Raw genomic sequence first — 17,144 nt, 5'->3', positions numbered from 1 at the left:
AGAGAGAGAGAGAGAGAGAGAGAGAGAGAGAGAGAGAGAGAGAGAGAGAGAGAGAACTTTTATACCTCAAGCACTCTGCCATCACTGAGTCTGGCTCCAGGTCCTCAGCAAGTGAGGAATAGCTAACAGTGAGACAGAGTCAACAGCTGCTCTCTCTACTCTCAGTCTACTCCTGAGCAACCTTGGACCAGACTCTTAACACCTTGGGCAGCTGTTTTCTTTTCTGCCTCCCACACAGTTGTGTAGTAGAAACCAGTAATAATGATGGTAACAATTATCAGCATTTAATGGTTTAATGAAAGGTTCAGGGATGCCCTTGATAATTAGAAAAAAAAAAAAAAAGAAAGAAAAAAAGAAAGAAAGAAAAAAAGGAAAAAAGAGCACTGAGGTTGAATGTAGTGAAGTAATTTTCACAAAAGCAAGTTAAGAAAAAAAACAATCACCAGTTGATTCGGACGAGTTTTTCCTGCTTGCTGTTTTGCAGGGCTGCCAGTTTGGGCATGCTCCAGGTTCAATGCATAAGGCTTGCTGGACTTTTAAACACTTCTTTCAGACATTGCATTGCTGTTGCTGTTTTCTAGGTTTTATTGTTTCCACAGTTCTAATTTACTTCCAGCTGAGTTATGCTCTTCTTTGCTATTTGCAGCCATAAAAAGATGTTCACTCTGTTTGCCTCCAAGTAATACACTATTGTGACCCTATTGAGGGACATTTTGTCTATGCACATAAATCTCTCGTTATTGTCATTTAGGTTACTTTATCTTATATACTTAGTCAAAAATCTAGAATGCCTGCTTTGGGGCAGGGAGCTAAAGCTTATCAAAAAAAAAAAGATCCATGGAATGAGAATTTCAGTGCTCCTCTTAGTGACTGCTCTGGCTAATATGATGATCATCTCTAAAATGTCACAGATGGAGTTTGGGATCAAAGCTCTAGTTGCAGCAACACTAGGCTATGCCCAGGCTTTCATAGAACTTCCAGCCGAGGAGTAAATGTCAATCAACAAGGAAACGCATACCATGATCAGAGGATTTTAAGTCCCACTGAGAGTGAGACATAGACCTATGATACACAGGAGGAGAATGTGCTGGCTAAAGCAGACAGAGGGACAAGGCATTTTAAGAGCACTTAAAGCTTATCTAAGACACAATATTTTATAGGAAGGAATATGAAACACGATGGAAAAACTAATTTGTGAAAAAATTGAGATCTGTGGACACCAAAGAGTGGCAAACATGTGGGAATTGGCTCCTAAATGTAAGTATCTTAAACTTATCCTGATAAAAAAGGAAAAAGTTACACACAGACACAGATACACACACACACACACACACACACACACACACACACACACTCTACAGGAAGCTATGTGAATACAAAGACAGAGTTCAGGGATGACTTATCTACTGATCAAGGGTTAAGCATAGCCTCTAACCCTCAGAAGTTGAGAACAGGCACAGACCAGTTATTCACTCACAGCTCTAGAAGGAACTCATTTGCAGGTACCTCTATCTCAGCATTTCCACATGGATAGACATGAGTTTTTATGGCTTTGGTCTTCTGGTTTGTGATACTTAGTAATAGAGGCTTATGAGTCTAGGTGGTCAGCCAGTGTCCTCAAATCTTCCCAATTGTGTGAGATGCTGCTCCTGTATCTCAATGCTTGCCTCAGAACTTTTCTTAAAATAGACCCCATGACCAGAACCAGGTATGGTGAGGAATGTTTGGGAGGTTGAACTTAGAGAGTCTTGAATTAAAATTGTCAAAACCAGCAAGATAGGACAGACTGCTATACCCTTGACCAAGAAGATATTTGAAATTGATGGATGCTTGCAAAATAGAAATCTGTTTTCTCCCACTGGGGTGTCACTGAGTGCCCCACCTCCACTGCAGGGCCAGCCCCATCCTCAGGAGAAGATGGCCAGTCATAGACTCCATTACATCTTGTGTGTGTGGTTTTATTTTCTTTGTTTTAGAAAGAGAATGAATGTGAAGTTGCTTGGACAAGAGGGAGAAAAGGAGATGCAAGGGATTGAAGGAGGGGAAAGCATATGATTAAAAATTAGTATATGAAATATTTTTAATTGAAAAATTAAAAACATATAAAATAAACAATGCCATTTCAAAGCAAATAGGCATTTAAATAGTACCCAATAAATATCAGATCTCTGTGGAATAGTTCAAATACAAACAAATCTTCAAGTGTCATAGCTCAGTGAGTTTACTATATAGCCCAGGCTAGCCTCAAACACATAGCATCTTCCTGCTTCTGATTTCCAAGTACTGAGATTTCAGGTGGGAACCTCAGGGCCTAGCTTAATGGTTTTGCTCTTGCTATTATTGTTGGCTTGTTATTGTTTTAAAACAAGGTCTCACTATGTAATCCTGTCTGCCTTCACACTCACAATCTTCCTGACTAAGCCTGCCAAGTACCAGGATTAAATGGGAAAATTTTGAAGGGTGAATATTATTTATTGTACCAAAAATGTACCTTAGTTTCCTATATATAATGCTTTTTAGTTATTAGGTTCAGAACTTGCATTTTCAGGGAAGGATGCTACAAAATTAAACTTGTAACATTCTCAGGGTTCTATGAGAAGAGGTTCATAATGTCAACTGACATGTCCCATTTTGGGTATCTTTTACATTAATTCATTGATTAAAGTGAGAATTTTTCTCTACATAATTAATAACTAATTTAGCGAAAGAGATATTTCCAGCTCTCATATATAACATTTTTCTCTAGAAAATTTCAACATTGTACTTAGTGTCTACTATGAACTTCTGCTTGGTTCAGTTATTATTTCAGCGGCTGTACAATGGTCTTTGTTAACTGCTTTGGTTTTGTACCTTTCTAGCTGGCTTGCTCCAGTGTTTATCCTTTCACAAGGAACACAAACTTCTATATTATTTTATTCAGGGTATAATAATTGAGTCGTTTCATTATTTATTTTGAATTACACACTTTTCCAAGCTGGCTTATACTGTCCTTCTTCAAACAGCTTCTGTTTGGCTCTTTTAACTTTCATACAACCTCTTCAGTTTCTGAGAACTTTTGATTTTGAAGTACAACAAATATATCTAGTTTATCCTAAGAATTTTTTCGTCTAACTGTGGCTCTTGATGGTAGCTATTTCTCCAAATTACTCTATCTTCTTTGAAAGAGTAATTCAATGTAAAAACCAAGAACTAGGAAATAATCAGGTTCAATCATTTCATCAGTGTATTTATCAAGTTTACTGTATTCACCATTGCCACAATCTAACATGGCAGTCTCTTTCAAACTTCATGTATGTTTCCTTATCTATCTATCTATCTATCTATCTATCTATCTATCTATCTATCTATCTATCTATCTATCTATCTTTATCTGTGTGTGTGTGTGTGTGTGTGTGTGTGTGTGTGTGTGCATGCATGTGCATCTGTGTGTTGGGGTGTGTGTGTATGTGTGTTACTTTCTGAAAAATTATAGATATATTTGAGAGAAGTGGTTAATTTTCTTCCTCTTTTACCTCAATTAACACTGTTATCATCACTATAAGTAGTAATATTGCCAGGTGATATTTGTCAATATCTTTTTCAGTCATATCTATTCCTTTTCTTTCTTTATCATCATGTAGACCTTGACTTTGATTGAGTGACTGAGAGAATAGATTCATTCTTCTTACATGGTGTAGAAGAATGTACTTCTTGTCTTATAAATCAGAGGTATTTTAGGACAGAAAAATATTCAGTAGTATAACTTTTGGATAAAATGTGTTAAGTTTATTTGTTCTACAATTAAAATAATTCAAAGAATAGAATAGTATCCATTTTCTGCCTTCAGTTTCATACACTTTGGAAGATGGCAGGAGTCTTTCCCCCTTTTTGTTGTAAATGATCATAAAGCCACTGTTTTAAAAAGAAACTATTATAGAGAAGGGAATTGGGAATTACTATTAAAATGAGCTGCTAATACAGTGTTTGAAGTGAGAATAAATGCTTAACGTCCTTCTTAAAAAAGTAAACCTGAGAAAAATATGACTTAGTACATCATAAAGGTCAGAGAGCAGTAGCTCTGATCATTTATACTCCATGGGTGAAAGCTGAACATTTTCCTTTCACTTTACTAATAGGACAAGGATGCTTAATATCACTCTGTTTAGACAATACAGCACTAGAAATCTTAACCAAAGCAATCAGACACGAAACAGAAATAAAAAGAGAGATGGGAAAATGCTCACTGTTGTTATATGATACAGTGTTTCATGGAGAAAACCCTTAAGTTATCAGAAGCCAAATAGAATACATAATGTCAGTAACTATACAGGATATAAAATCAAAATGATAAAATTCTCTGTAGTAATAAACAATACAGAAAAGAAAGCATCTTCAAAAAAAATAACCAAGAAAGCCAAAATAGTACTAAATATGATTTAATAAACATGAGATTAACACATAATAAAGGGCAAATTATTAAAGTAATTAAAGACACAGAAAGATAGCCAGTTCCCATAGATAGAATTGATAGTATTAAAATATCTGTGCTACTTAAACTAAGCCACAGATTCAGTGTAACCCTTCTTAAAATTCATGACATTAAAAAAAAAAAAAAACCGTAATAGCAAAGTGAACTGGAGCAAAAGGAAGAATGTTGGATGCATCACATGTTATGATTGCAAAATATCTTATCATGTGCCAGTACTTAAAATAGCATGACGATGTTTCAAGAAACCAATTCCTACTGACCAGTAGAACAGAATAGAGTTACAAATCCATATACATGTATGCAAATGATCCATGACAAAGGTGGAAAGAAGAACTAAGTGCAAAATGGAAGTCTCCTTAATAAATCTTGTTGGAAAATGGGATTCTCACACATGAAAGATTCAAATGATGCTCTTATCTCACTATACAAAATATTAAATTTCTGAATGAATTCAAGTCATCCAAGTGAGATCAGAAAATACAAAACTACTGAAGCTAACATGAGCAAGGTTTTGATATGAGTTTGGGCAGTTAGTTTTCAGTTATGAATCAAAAAATCACAGGTATAACAGCAAAAACAAATGACAAGTAGATTACATCAAACTGAAGTGGTTAGGTAGAGCAAAGGAAAACACAGATGGAGGATAGAATGAGTAGAATATGAAGGAATACTTGCGAGCCTCCCCATTTTAGTAGAATGAATATCTAATACATGCAAAGGGTTTAGAGGTCTTATGGTTAAGAAAACAGCCAATTTCTGATATCATAAAATATGTAGGCAAATAGATCCAACAAGAAAGAATCATCCCAAATGAGGTAACCCAGACCTGGAAAGACAAATATGGTATATATTCATTTATAAGTAGATACTAGCTGTTAAATGAATTTAGTCAAGCTACAATCCACAGACCTAGAGAGGTTAGGTAAAGAGGAGGGTTATGGTGGAACCATGGATATGCCTGGGAAGTGAAAATAGGATAGAGTCTAAGAGTGGATGAGGAACAGGAATAGAAAGGATCAGGCCTGCGGAGTGGAAGGGAGTGAAGGTAGAGAGAACTAAGGAAGACAGCTGGATTTAAGGAATATTTGGTTGGAGGTGTGGGACCCTAATGTGATAGAAACTTTCTGGAAATTATGAGGATGCCTCTATTGGAAAATCCTAGTATTAGAGGAGAGAGTCTGAACTGGCCATCTTTCATAGCCATCAGTGTTGCCTTTCAGTGTTGTGATTAAGTTATATTCAGTTGGTGGCCAAGAACATTTTGTGGAGATCCCTAAACAACTCAGACTGATGCTAGGATAGAAGGTCACCCTCTGAAAACTGACAGTGAGGCTCCCCAAGTTGGAGGTTGCCAAGAACAACTTCCTCTCAATCCATTCAACATAGAAAGGTCAAGCTGGTGTGGACTGGCACCTTCATGTTCGAAGTCTCATCTCTTTGGAATGATAAGGAATTCTTCTGGTTAAACAAAGAGACACCAACCAAGCCACAAAACCTTCTACCTATAAGTTTGTCCTACATACAAATAGTACTGGATCAATAGTGGTGTAGAACTTGTGGAAGCAGCCAACTAATGTCACTCTGCAAAGGAGAGCCAGTTCACATTCTAGGATTGTTAGAAACAGGAAACTGGATATCCTAGAGAGGTAGGGTTGAGCCAAACAGGACTGATCTTTAAAAACAAAACCAAATAAACAGAAAACAAACAAACAAACAAACAAACAAAAAGAAGTGAAATTATTTTTAATGATATTTTTGCTATACTCATACATCTATGGCTTGTCCACTTGCCATCAGAAAGGCTTCTTACCACACCTGATGGGAGCATGTGCAGAGATCCACAGCTAGACATTAAGCAGAGAGAAGGAGAGAGTCTAAATTGGAGGTCTGCTTTCCCTCAAAAATTGAGAATACCCCAAAAGATAGAAAGGGAAGGCTGTAAAAGTCAGAGGGGATGGAAGACAATAGGAGAAAACAGCTCAGTCAATCAACTAAGCAGGGCTCAGATGGGATCACAGAGATTGAAGTGGCAAGAATCGGGCCTGAATGAGTGTGTACCAGGTTCTACACATACATGCACACACACACACACACACACACACACACACACACACACACACACTATTAGCTTAGTGCTCTTAGGAGACTCCCAACTGTGGGAGTCAGTGAATCTTTGATTCCTGTACCTGCTGTGGGAATCTTTTACTCCTATTGGGTTGCCTTGTCCAGTCTTGATATGAAAGTGTTGGCCTTGTCTTACTTTATCCTGTTTTGTCTTGTTTGGCTGTCCTCTTCTGGAGGCCTGTTATTTTTTGAAAGTAAATGGAGGTAGAGTGGATCTAGGGGAGAGGGGAGGTTGATGGAGCTAGGAGGAACTGAGAAAGGGGGAAACTAAGAGGAAGAGGAGGAGGAGGAGGAGGAGGAGGAGGAGGAGGAAGGGGAGGAGGAGGAGGAGGAGGAGGAGGAGGAAGAGAGGAGGCACTTCAGGATAGGGAGAGAGAGAAAGTACTTGGATGAGGACTAGAGTTAGAAAACCTGGGTTTTACTCTTTATTCACCAAGTAGATTTAGGCTCTGTCCTTCGTAGTTCTAGAGTGAGAAATTGATTTTTTTCTCACAATTATGTTCTCAGGATTAAGCCTTTAAATTGGGGAAATATTCTATAAATGTTAGCATTTGGTATTTTGCAATTACAAATGACAGTAACTTCACCTTTGAACTCCCAGTGTCAGCAGATCTCAGTGTTAACAACAAGCTGAAAAATCCTGGGAGTTCATGTGGCTGTCTCCTCACTATACTTCATTTTCTCCTATGCTCTTGGGTGTATTACAGGCTTTATTTTCAGCTTTCTGCTTTTATTCTCCTTCCTTCTTTCTTCCACAGATGCAATGTACTATCATGGTGTGCTTAGCACAATGTGAGCAAATGTTCTTATACTTTGATTAAACCTATCTTTTAATCATCTAGTCTCTCCTTAGCCACTATATCTATATCTATATCTATATCTATATCTATATCTATATCTATATCTATATTTCCAGGTTTGAACCAACTCAAACTCAATTATGATTATTTCTGTTTGCTTTCCCATGAAATTTATCACTTTTTTGATAAAATGTTAAACATTTTTCATTTAAGAATCCTGATTCATCCTGGGTGGTGTTATAGTATGAGGATGAAATGTAATCCATTGGTTCATGAGTCAGAATAATTGTACCCCACTCCTGACACTATTTTGAGTATTTATACCTTATAAGGTGAGATGTACCTGGAAAAAGTAGGTTGTTGGGGGTGAGGAGAACATATTAGAGGCCAGCACTGATCCTCCCTACTCTCAGCTTCCTGACTTACAAGACTATTGAATCAGCTACCTTAGGCTTTCTCTGCCCAGCAGCAAGCCTGTTCCTGTCTCCATGCCTTTCCTATCATGTCTGACAGTATCTTTTCAAACTGTGAACAAAAAATAAATTCTTCCTTACATTGCTTCTATCAGACTTTGATCACAGTGTTGAGAAGATTAATGTGGATGGCTTTGAAGTAATCTGGAGAAGAACTGAGACTTTTTTTTCCTTCCACTATCAACTGTATTCAGATTTGTGTATTTTTGGAATCGTTACTTGATATCATTAGTACGTCTAAATAAAATTTTGCTTTCTTAAACTGCTCATTCTTCTGAAATGTGTAGTAAAATACATTTAACATAAAATTTGCCTTGACAATTTTAAGTAAACAGTTGAATTTTTTTTTATATTGACAATGACATAAGCTTTGTAAGTAGAGTTATGGCGTAATAACTATATCAAGGGAACAGGTTCGATATCTTTGCACTTCCTAAACTATTTTCTTTAGTTGTATGAGGCCTTCTTCTCAAATCCACTGCCCCATTAGAAAAATTAGACCTCTGTTATTTCTTCTAGCTTTGTGGTTGTTTGTTTTTCATTTTAAGTTCATTAAATTAATTTATTTTAATATGTTTTTAGTTGAAAGAGTTACTTTACTGTTCACCCTGTCTTTCCTTTCTCCATTCCATCTTACCTACCTTCCCTTGAACCTCTCATATTACTCCCTACTTTCAAGGTGATAGTGTGTTTTTTTCTTGATTATTATTGCTACACACACACACACATGTATGTTACATGTACAAACATGTATGTATGCATATATATCATGCTGAGTACATTTTTGTTGTCTGTATATATGATTTCAAGGCTGACTATTCTACATTGGAAAGCCAATAATAGGATTCATTTCTGGAGAGGAGAGTTCTCTTTCCACCTGTAGTCATTAGTTGCCTATAGATATTTGTCTTGAAGTGGGACCCTGTGAGATTTCCTCCTTCCATATTAAGCTTTTAGGGTAAAATGGAAAAATACCATAATGATCCCAATGGACTGATCAATGAGATGCAAGTCGTTGTAGAAATTGTCAGTCATCTAGAAAACATTGTCAAAAAGTTTCTTTTAATGAACAAGAAAATCAGCTACTCTTCAACATATGAACTTACTTGAAATCTAGATGGAACGAATATTTTTCAGCTTAAAAAAAAAAACAACTAAATTCTATACCTATTAGACAATAATCCTGAGATTTCAGTGTTGCTGTGATGAATGAAATACAGAGACAAAAGAACAATAAAGCTCATGGGCCAACTAGCCTGGCATACACAACAGAGAACAAAAAAGAGATCCTATCTCAAACAAAATGAAATGGAAGATCCAATGCCCAAGGCTTTCCTCTGACCACTACACAGATACCATGTCCTATGTAGCCATTTTAACACAAAATATTCACATACATCACACACACACACACACACACACACATGCACCATACAGAAAATATATTTCAGAATGATAAGAAGTAAAGACAGGACAACCAAAACTATATAATTCAATAGGAGTTTGGTTGAGAATTAATGCAACAGTGGAAAATTTTTATGAATCCTGGAACTGGCAGAGGATGCTTCTAGGAAATAAATGTCCTAATAATATCCGATTGTCCTCCAATTCGACATCATATAACATTCACTATGCATGCATAACACATCCTTGTCCATTCAATTTTGAGGGACAAGGATAATGGGAAAAGCCTAGATGCTAAATGATAAGCATTATATGACTTTACTTACCTGTAAAATCTTAAAAGTTAGACAGAAACATGGAAAAATTTTGATGCTTACTAGAGAGATCTGGTGGGGTTGGTGTGGAGAGGATGAATTCCAAAGGAGTTTCAGAACGAACCATCCACTCCATTCATGAGATGCAGAGGGACCAACAAATGACGATTTAAGCATCAACTAGCACAGTGGTGGGTTCTTTACAGCTGATCTTAATTGCACGAGATAGCCCCTCTCCTCAAAGGCATGCTGTGTACTGGGTAGCAAAATAAAACACACAGAACAAAAACTCCAGTGAATATGAGTGAAATTCCTGGCAGGAGAACTAAATGGAGCTTACTGTAGACTCAAGCTGATAAATGAACATGAAAGAGCCAAGAGAAATATAGTTACCCTACACTGTAGTATTCTAGACAGAACAAAAAAAAAAAAAAAAANAAAGAAAGAAAGAAAGAAAGAAAGAAAGAAAGAAAGAAAGAAAGAAAGAAAGAAAGAAAGAAAGAAAGAAAAAAGAAAATTGTCTAAATGATGGCCACCCATGCAGGGCACTAGAACTTATGTCCTAAAACAGACCACTATCAGAGGTTGGCATTAGTCTATTAAAGATTTAACTACAAGAGAGAAAAAAAAAAAAAAAAAAAAGAGAAGCTGAAGATGTGTACATTGAATGTAAAGCGACATTGGAAAAAGAGAAGGGTGGCCCAACAGGCTCAGTAGATTGTTTTCTGAAGTTGTGCTGTGTAGCTCAGCCTCTTTCCACTTTCCTCACACTGTCCCAGGCAGTGCTGAGAGCCTAGTTTTTTTCCTAACCTCCCCTTGAACACTTTAAATACGTTTCCTACTCCTTTAGTTATAATAAAAAGAGCATTTCCACAGGGCAGTGTCATGAGGCCTAATTAGTACCTGTAGAGAACTCTGTGTTCTTCAAACAGAGAAGTACAACAAGAGATTGATTTAACCTGAGAGCCAAAACTGGATGAAGAGACTGCTCGATTTCCTTAGAGGCACAGTCATCCAACACACTGAAAGGAAATGGAGGTCTCTCCCCAGGGATACTGCCCAAGGTCAGGATTTCATAGACTCGATGTTTTCCTAGTGGGGTAGTGAAATAGAACAGCTTCTCATTTCAACAGCTTGGAAGACAGCCTGGTGCTGGGAAGGGATGTATACATGGGAATCAAATACTAATCCGGGGTGTTCTTCCCCTACCTACTAGAGCAAAATAAATTAGTCATTTGCAGCAGGGGGTGCAATTTATTCATTTATCAATTAAATGGATGGAACTAAATGGCATCTGAAGTCCTTTTTGACTTCAGCACATTTATCATGGAGATTCCTGATTTTACCATGAGCAGGTCCTGTGTGCGCTATCACAGTCTCTGTGAGTTCATATGAGGATCAGCCTGGTTCTGTCTGGAAAATGTTATTTCCTTGGTGTCATCCATCACCTCTGTGTCATGCACTCTTTCTGCCTTCTCTTCTGCATAGATCCCTGAGCCTTGAGGGGAGGAGTTTGATAAAGACATGCCATTTAGGACTAGATGCTCTCAAGTCTCTTGTTCTTTCTACATTGTCCAGTTGTGGAACTGACTGTTAATTAGACTGTAAAAGAACCTCCTTTGATGAGGGTTAAGGGAGTCACTGATTTATGGGTTTAAGAGTATGTCATTAGAATCATATTCTTGATATGTTCTTTTAGTAAAATAATTACAGTGTGCTGGGGAATTGTTAGCCAACACAAAAAAGAAATTCATGCTTTTCAAATTTTGTTTATGCTCCCTTTTATTTTCTTTTTCTTTTAGTTTCGGTTGGTTTAGGCTTTTTCTTTAAGAAAAAGAGAGAGAGAGAGAGAGAGAGAGAGAGAGAGAGAGAGAGAGAGAGAGAGAGAATGTGAAGTTGGGTAAGTAGAAAGGAAAGATTTGGGTCAAGTTGGGGGAAAAGAATATGACCCACATATAGTATATGAAAAAAATGTAAAAAAATAAAATCCTGATTTTGTATTGGGAAAACCAGTTTGATCAGTGTCTGCTGTGTAGCTTCTCAGTAGCAGGTATCATGGCAGTAGCTTCTAGATCAGGTCTACTTTCCTCACCTTCAAAGGCACATAAATGTACAAGACAATGCCTACATCCTGTGATGTATTTGTAACACAAGAGTCCCTAGCTGTAAAGCTCAGTCTTTACAGCCACAGGATCCAAATTTGCATTGCTAGGCAGAAAAAATAAAAGCTTTTTTGATGAAATTCTGACTATTTGGGGTGAAAGATACATTTTTTTTTAATTACACAGAAAAGATTAGGGTGAGGTTTCTTTAAGGACAGTTTCTGGTAAGAAACACAAGAATTGACAGAAGTGTGGGCATCACTGAATATGTGCTGGATACAGATACTGTGAGCATGGAGGTAATGATCCAGTACACTTTAATGTAATGATATGTCTCCCTATACACACATAATTTTATTTTGTCTACCCAACCCCAGTAGTTGTGATTATTTCTTATATCGGTCAAGATTTTTTTTTTCAAAATCTGTGTATCTCACATCTATACAGGGTGACTGAAAAAGTAAATAGTTGAGCTTACACAGGCAAGCTTAACCTTGCTTCATGTTTCTGACCTGTTTATAAAAAGGAACCCAGGATTCCCTACAAGGCAAATGACCTTATGATAGTGAGTTAGTTTCCAGGGGAATTCAGTGTCTATGCCTGGCTTTGTCCCGAATGTGTTACGGAGAAGTACAAATACAGAGCCTGGAAAAGTCAGCCAAGTTCTTTCTAAAATTATCCCTGTCATCAGAGACAATTAACACCGTGTACAGCACAGTATTGTTCTCAGAGGAAGAGCCAACAGCGTTTAGGGAGATTTGCAGATCATATAATTTTGTAACCTGAGTTTATGGCTGGCACCAGTTTGAGTGTGAAAATTAATTGGTGGGAGGATTTGTAGGGGGTACAAATAAAGCTATTCACAAGTTTCAGACAATATTGCTAGAGGAAGATGGTACATACCATTATCCCATTCTTGGGAAATTGGACCGTTTCATTTCTATTTGGAGCTGATCAAGATTATCAGACGCTGTGGAAGCTTTATGGTCCATGTGTGTCTGTGTGTCTGCTTGTGTGGACCGGTGTCGGTAAGGATATAGATTTTCTCTTCCTTTCCACGCCACGCACTGCAGGTACTGAGTAAATGTCAGACTATCACATCCAGGCAACCTTTTCTGACTGAACTAATGGACCCTAAGATGAATTTACTCTGAGTCCTTGGCTTTTGGTAAATCCTGAGCTCAGTCACACCTGACATTCTTCATGCATTTTAAGAAAAGCAAAGTCACATTGCAAACAAAGACTGATATACCCGAGGAATGAAAAAATATTTAAAGTGAAAATATGATCATTGCCTGGTAGAGTCAACTCTTTTTTTTTTTTTTTTTTTTTTCAATTTGGTGTCATACCTGTTCTCTCCTCCGCAAGTTCTCTGCTAAAGTTGGGCAAAGAGATGATTCTCATTTTTTTCATAACTGATGTGAATGGCGCTATGTGAGTAGTTTCCTGATATGTTCCAGTGTGTTGTTCATAGTTTGGACTTTAATGGGCTTAATGTTGACAGCCACATTTTCATTGTAATGTCTACGTTGTTTTCATTGAAGGAAAGTATCCTATATATTAAACAAAGCAGGATCTTTACAGAAGAGATTAATTCATTAGCAAGTCAGTTCCTTGGATCCTGGTTGGTACTCTGTTTAAAAAGAGAGTCAGCATACTGTTCATTAGCTTAGCTTCTCCTGGCCAATTTGACGTCTGCGCAGCTCTGGAGCCTAAGTGAGGGTTTCATCAAAAGCCACAAGAAGAAACATTCATATACAGAGAAGGGAAGGGTTTTCAAACAGAATAAATATTTTCTGCACCATATGTGCCCATATAACAAGTCTAGATCATCACATTGAAATCATGAGTAAAGCAAAATAAAAACACAGAACACGAGGTGGTCTGTTATATAAAGACAAAAGAAAACAACCCTGCTTTCTTAGAGAATCTACACACATGGTTTTTGCCTGACCCCTGCACACCTCTGCAGTAGAATTTCCAGCGGTCAGAAGAGGACATGGTGCAATTCAGCTTTAAAAAGGCAACTTGAACCTGGCCACTGATCTCAGGCTTTCTGCTCTTCAGGGAGGACAGACTGCCACCTAAGGAGTCACCACCTTGTAGCTTTGTCTGTCAGCACTTGCTTCTCCTTGGAGTTCTACCAACAATGGAGCATGACCTTGCTCAGAAAGGAAATCTGACCTCATTACAATGCATGTTTAGCGTTTTGCAGACACATTACAAAATCAGCCAGAACCCCTTGTCAGGATCTTTTCCCCCATATGCCCCCCCAACAGGAAAGAAAGACAAGCCAGGGGGCTATAGAGAAACAAACTGTCATGAACAGCTGCAAAAAGGGCTCAAGCATCTGTGTAATGATATGTTTAGTCACTAAACACAACTATTTTATCCTGAGATAGTCACGAAAGCCAATACACATGTTTATGGGAAGTCTGCTTATTCTTAGTCTAAGGAAAGTGCCTGGCTAAATGTTCAGTTGGATTAAACCTAATTATTGACATCTGGAATTTGTTAATGTTAATATTAACCAAAACATTTGACTAAATGAAAATGATATGGGATAAAAGTTTATTCTGAACACTTACTGCGATGTCAACACAGGCAATTACACATTTTACTGGAAAACCGGCACACTTAAAAAGAAAAAAAAATAGACTTTAATAGCCACAATCTATTCTGATTTCTTGATTTCCTTTAACCTTTTTTTTTCTTTTTCTTATTTTTTATTTTGTGAAAGTTTTTTTTTCTTTCTTTATCTTTAATCTTTTTTTTTTTTTTTTTCAATCTTGAAGTTATCATCCCCCTGGTCTACCCTCTGGCCTTCCAACAGTTCCTTATCCCATTTCTCCACCTTGTTCCCCATCTCCAAGAGGATGTCCGCCAACCCTGCCAGGCCTCAAGTTTCTCAAGGGTTAGGTGCATCTTCTCTCCCTGAGGCCAGACCAGTAAGTCTTCTGCTGTATATGTGTCAGGGGCCTCATAGCAGCTGGTGTGTGCTGCCTGGTTGGCGGTTCAGTGTCTGAGAGTTCTCAGGGATCTAGATTAGTTGAGACTCCAGGTTTTCCCATGAGTGACACTTCTACATGATTTCTCCCAGATTTTCCCTAACTCAACCACAGGGGTCTCTGACTTCTGTCTGTTGGTTGTGTGAAATTACTTTAATCTTAAATGTTATACTGCATTCTCTAATTATATTTATAAATTTATTTCTATTTCTATATATAACTTATAATCTATTTCCATATAAATATATAATCATGACCCAATTAAACTAAGCAGTATATAACTTGTGTTTTGACCTTATGCATATTCATATATTCTAAATTACAATAACATTAGAAGGGGCAAAAATATAAAAGGCACCTACAATTTGGCCTTAGCCATCTGATTCTCTTCGAAGTTCCAATCACACTTGTTTTTAAAATGAACAAACAAACACACCCTCTACCAACCATATCTAAAGGAGTAAATGCAAATATTTATGGCCATATTTCACTTAAAGAGTGCTACAACTAAATTTTGAAAATGTAGTTAAAAGTCACCATAGCTATCAACTTAAGATAGGGCCTATTTGCACACATTTCCTTGTTTTGTGGTAAATATCACTGGCGTCTCTGATAAAATGAGGAATTCAAGGGGGTTGTGTGATTGGGGAAATTCCAAAGCACCAGCCAGCTTTGAGCTAGACTGAAGAACACTTTACCAGAGCATCCTAACCCAATTAAACAGCATTCCCGAAGGCATCCTGCTACAGCAGTAATTGAAGCCAGTGACAAATGTGTTGCTCTCGTGAAGGGCACAGTGTTAAAACGCTAAACAATCTTCAGTTATTACTTTTTAAAAATTATTTAAAAAGAAAATATTTGAAGAAATGATTTTTAAAAAGTATGGGGTATGTCAAAGGGCACAGGAAACAAAGAACAAGAAGCCCCTAAGGACCAAGAATAAATTGAAGAGCAGAGTAAATGTTATAAATGGATTATATAAACTAAAACATGAGATAGACACATGTGTATCATAGCAACATAGACAGTGTAAAAGTAAAAATGGACAATAGGTAAAACTTCCCTGTAGAATTATGTAAATGATTTCTGAGGTTCTAGTGGAAATAAAACATATCACCTTGCTCCCAGAAATTAGAATATATGAAGTGAAAAAAGAAACTCTACAGACACTGACTTTGGCAATGAGTGTGGTTAATATCATCAAGGGCATCATACAGAAATTAGGTTCCTCCTGGCATAAGAGATGAAGATCCTATTCTAATATATTCTCCCAAATCCATGAGCTCACTTGTAGGAGGAACAATGATGGCTGCCTCTACATAAACCTCGGGGGCCGTGCAGCTGCAAAGGCAACTCCTGCAGGATGACCTAATTGAAGACTGCCCAAAAGACCAAGGATGTGGTGATGCAGACAATGTCAATCAATTGGGAACTGCTGCTTGGAAGAGATGCTTGCTTGTTTGGGACCCATGGGACACTGGTGGAGGGTATAAAGAGTACCCCTAGAGACTATTAAATGTTCTTGCAACAACATTCACATGAACTTGCTTTTTCATTGATTCCTTTCCACCTCATCTTTCAATCCCCAAAGACAAATATATTCAAACAGTGGATGGTCCAGGACATAAACAACACCCATTTTTTTTCCAAGAAATACATTAAACAACCCACATTTGGGGAATGATATATAAAATATCTAACCAGTCCTCTTCAGAATCATTAAAACGAGTGAAAAGTGAGTGGGAAAATGCAACAGCCCAGAGATTACTAGGGGAGGCAGTGTGGCAGTCAAAATTCTCCTCTATAACGCAAACAAATGTTAGCATAAAAGCTAGTGGAATACAAAGAAAATGTAGAGCTCCATTAAATAACAATATACAACACTTGGTGGTATATTTGATTTCACACAAATACAAGTAAATGACAATATTAGGAGAAATTGAGCCAAGCAAGTGACATAAAGACACCACACTGAACTATCCTTGCAACTTTTCCATAGATCTAAACATAATTAATTTTCAAAGCTTTGTTGAAAGCATAATAAAATAAAACTAACTGCCGAGAATAAGGAGCTATTGAGAGCTGAACCCTAAATGGGACATCCAGGTCAAACCTTATCCTCAAGGCTCAAGTAAAGAGGAGTCAGAAAGCATGTAAGCGACACAGTGTGAGGAAGAGTGCCATGAAATGCTGTCTTCTGGACATAGCATGGCCATTGTATTCACAAACTCAGTGAAGCTATGGTGACCTATACAAAAGCTTCATAAGATCCAGTCAACAAGATTTGGTCAGTGGTTCAGTGGGCAACACTAATGAACTTACTGGATAAGAATAGGAAGAGAAGTCGGATGTAGTGGCGCATGCCTTTAATCCCAGCACTTGGGAGGCAGAGGCAGGCAGATTTCTGAGTTCGAGGCCATTCTGGTCTACAGAGTGAGTTCCAGGACAGCC

The sequence above is a fragment of the Mus pahari genome, chromosome 13 (assembly GCF_900095145.1).
Source record: "Mus pahari chromosome 13, PAHARI_EIJ_v1.1, whole genome shotgun sequence".
Lineage (NCBI taxonomy): Eukaryota > Metazoa > Chordata > Mammalia > Rodentia > Muridae > Mus > Mus pahari.
The sequence above is the reverse complement of the archived record's forward strand: the minus strand, read 5'-3'. Positions refer to the sequence as shown.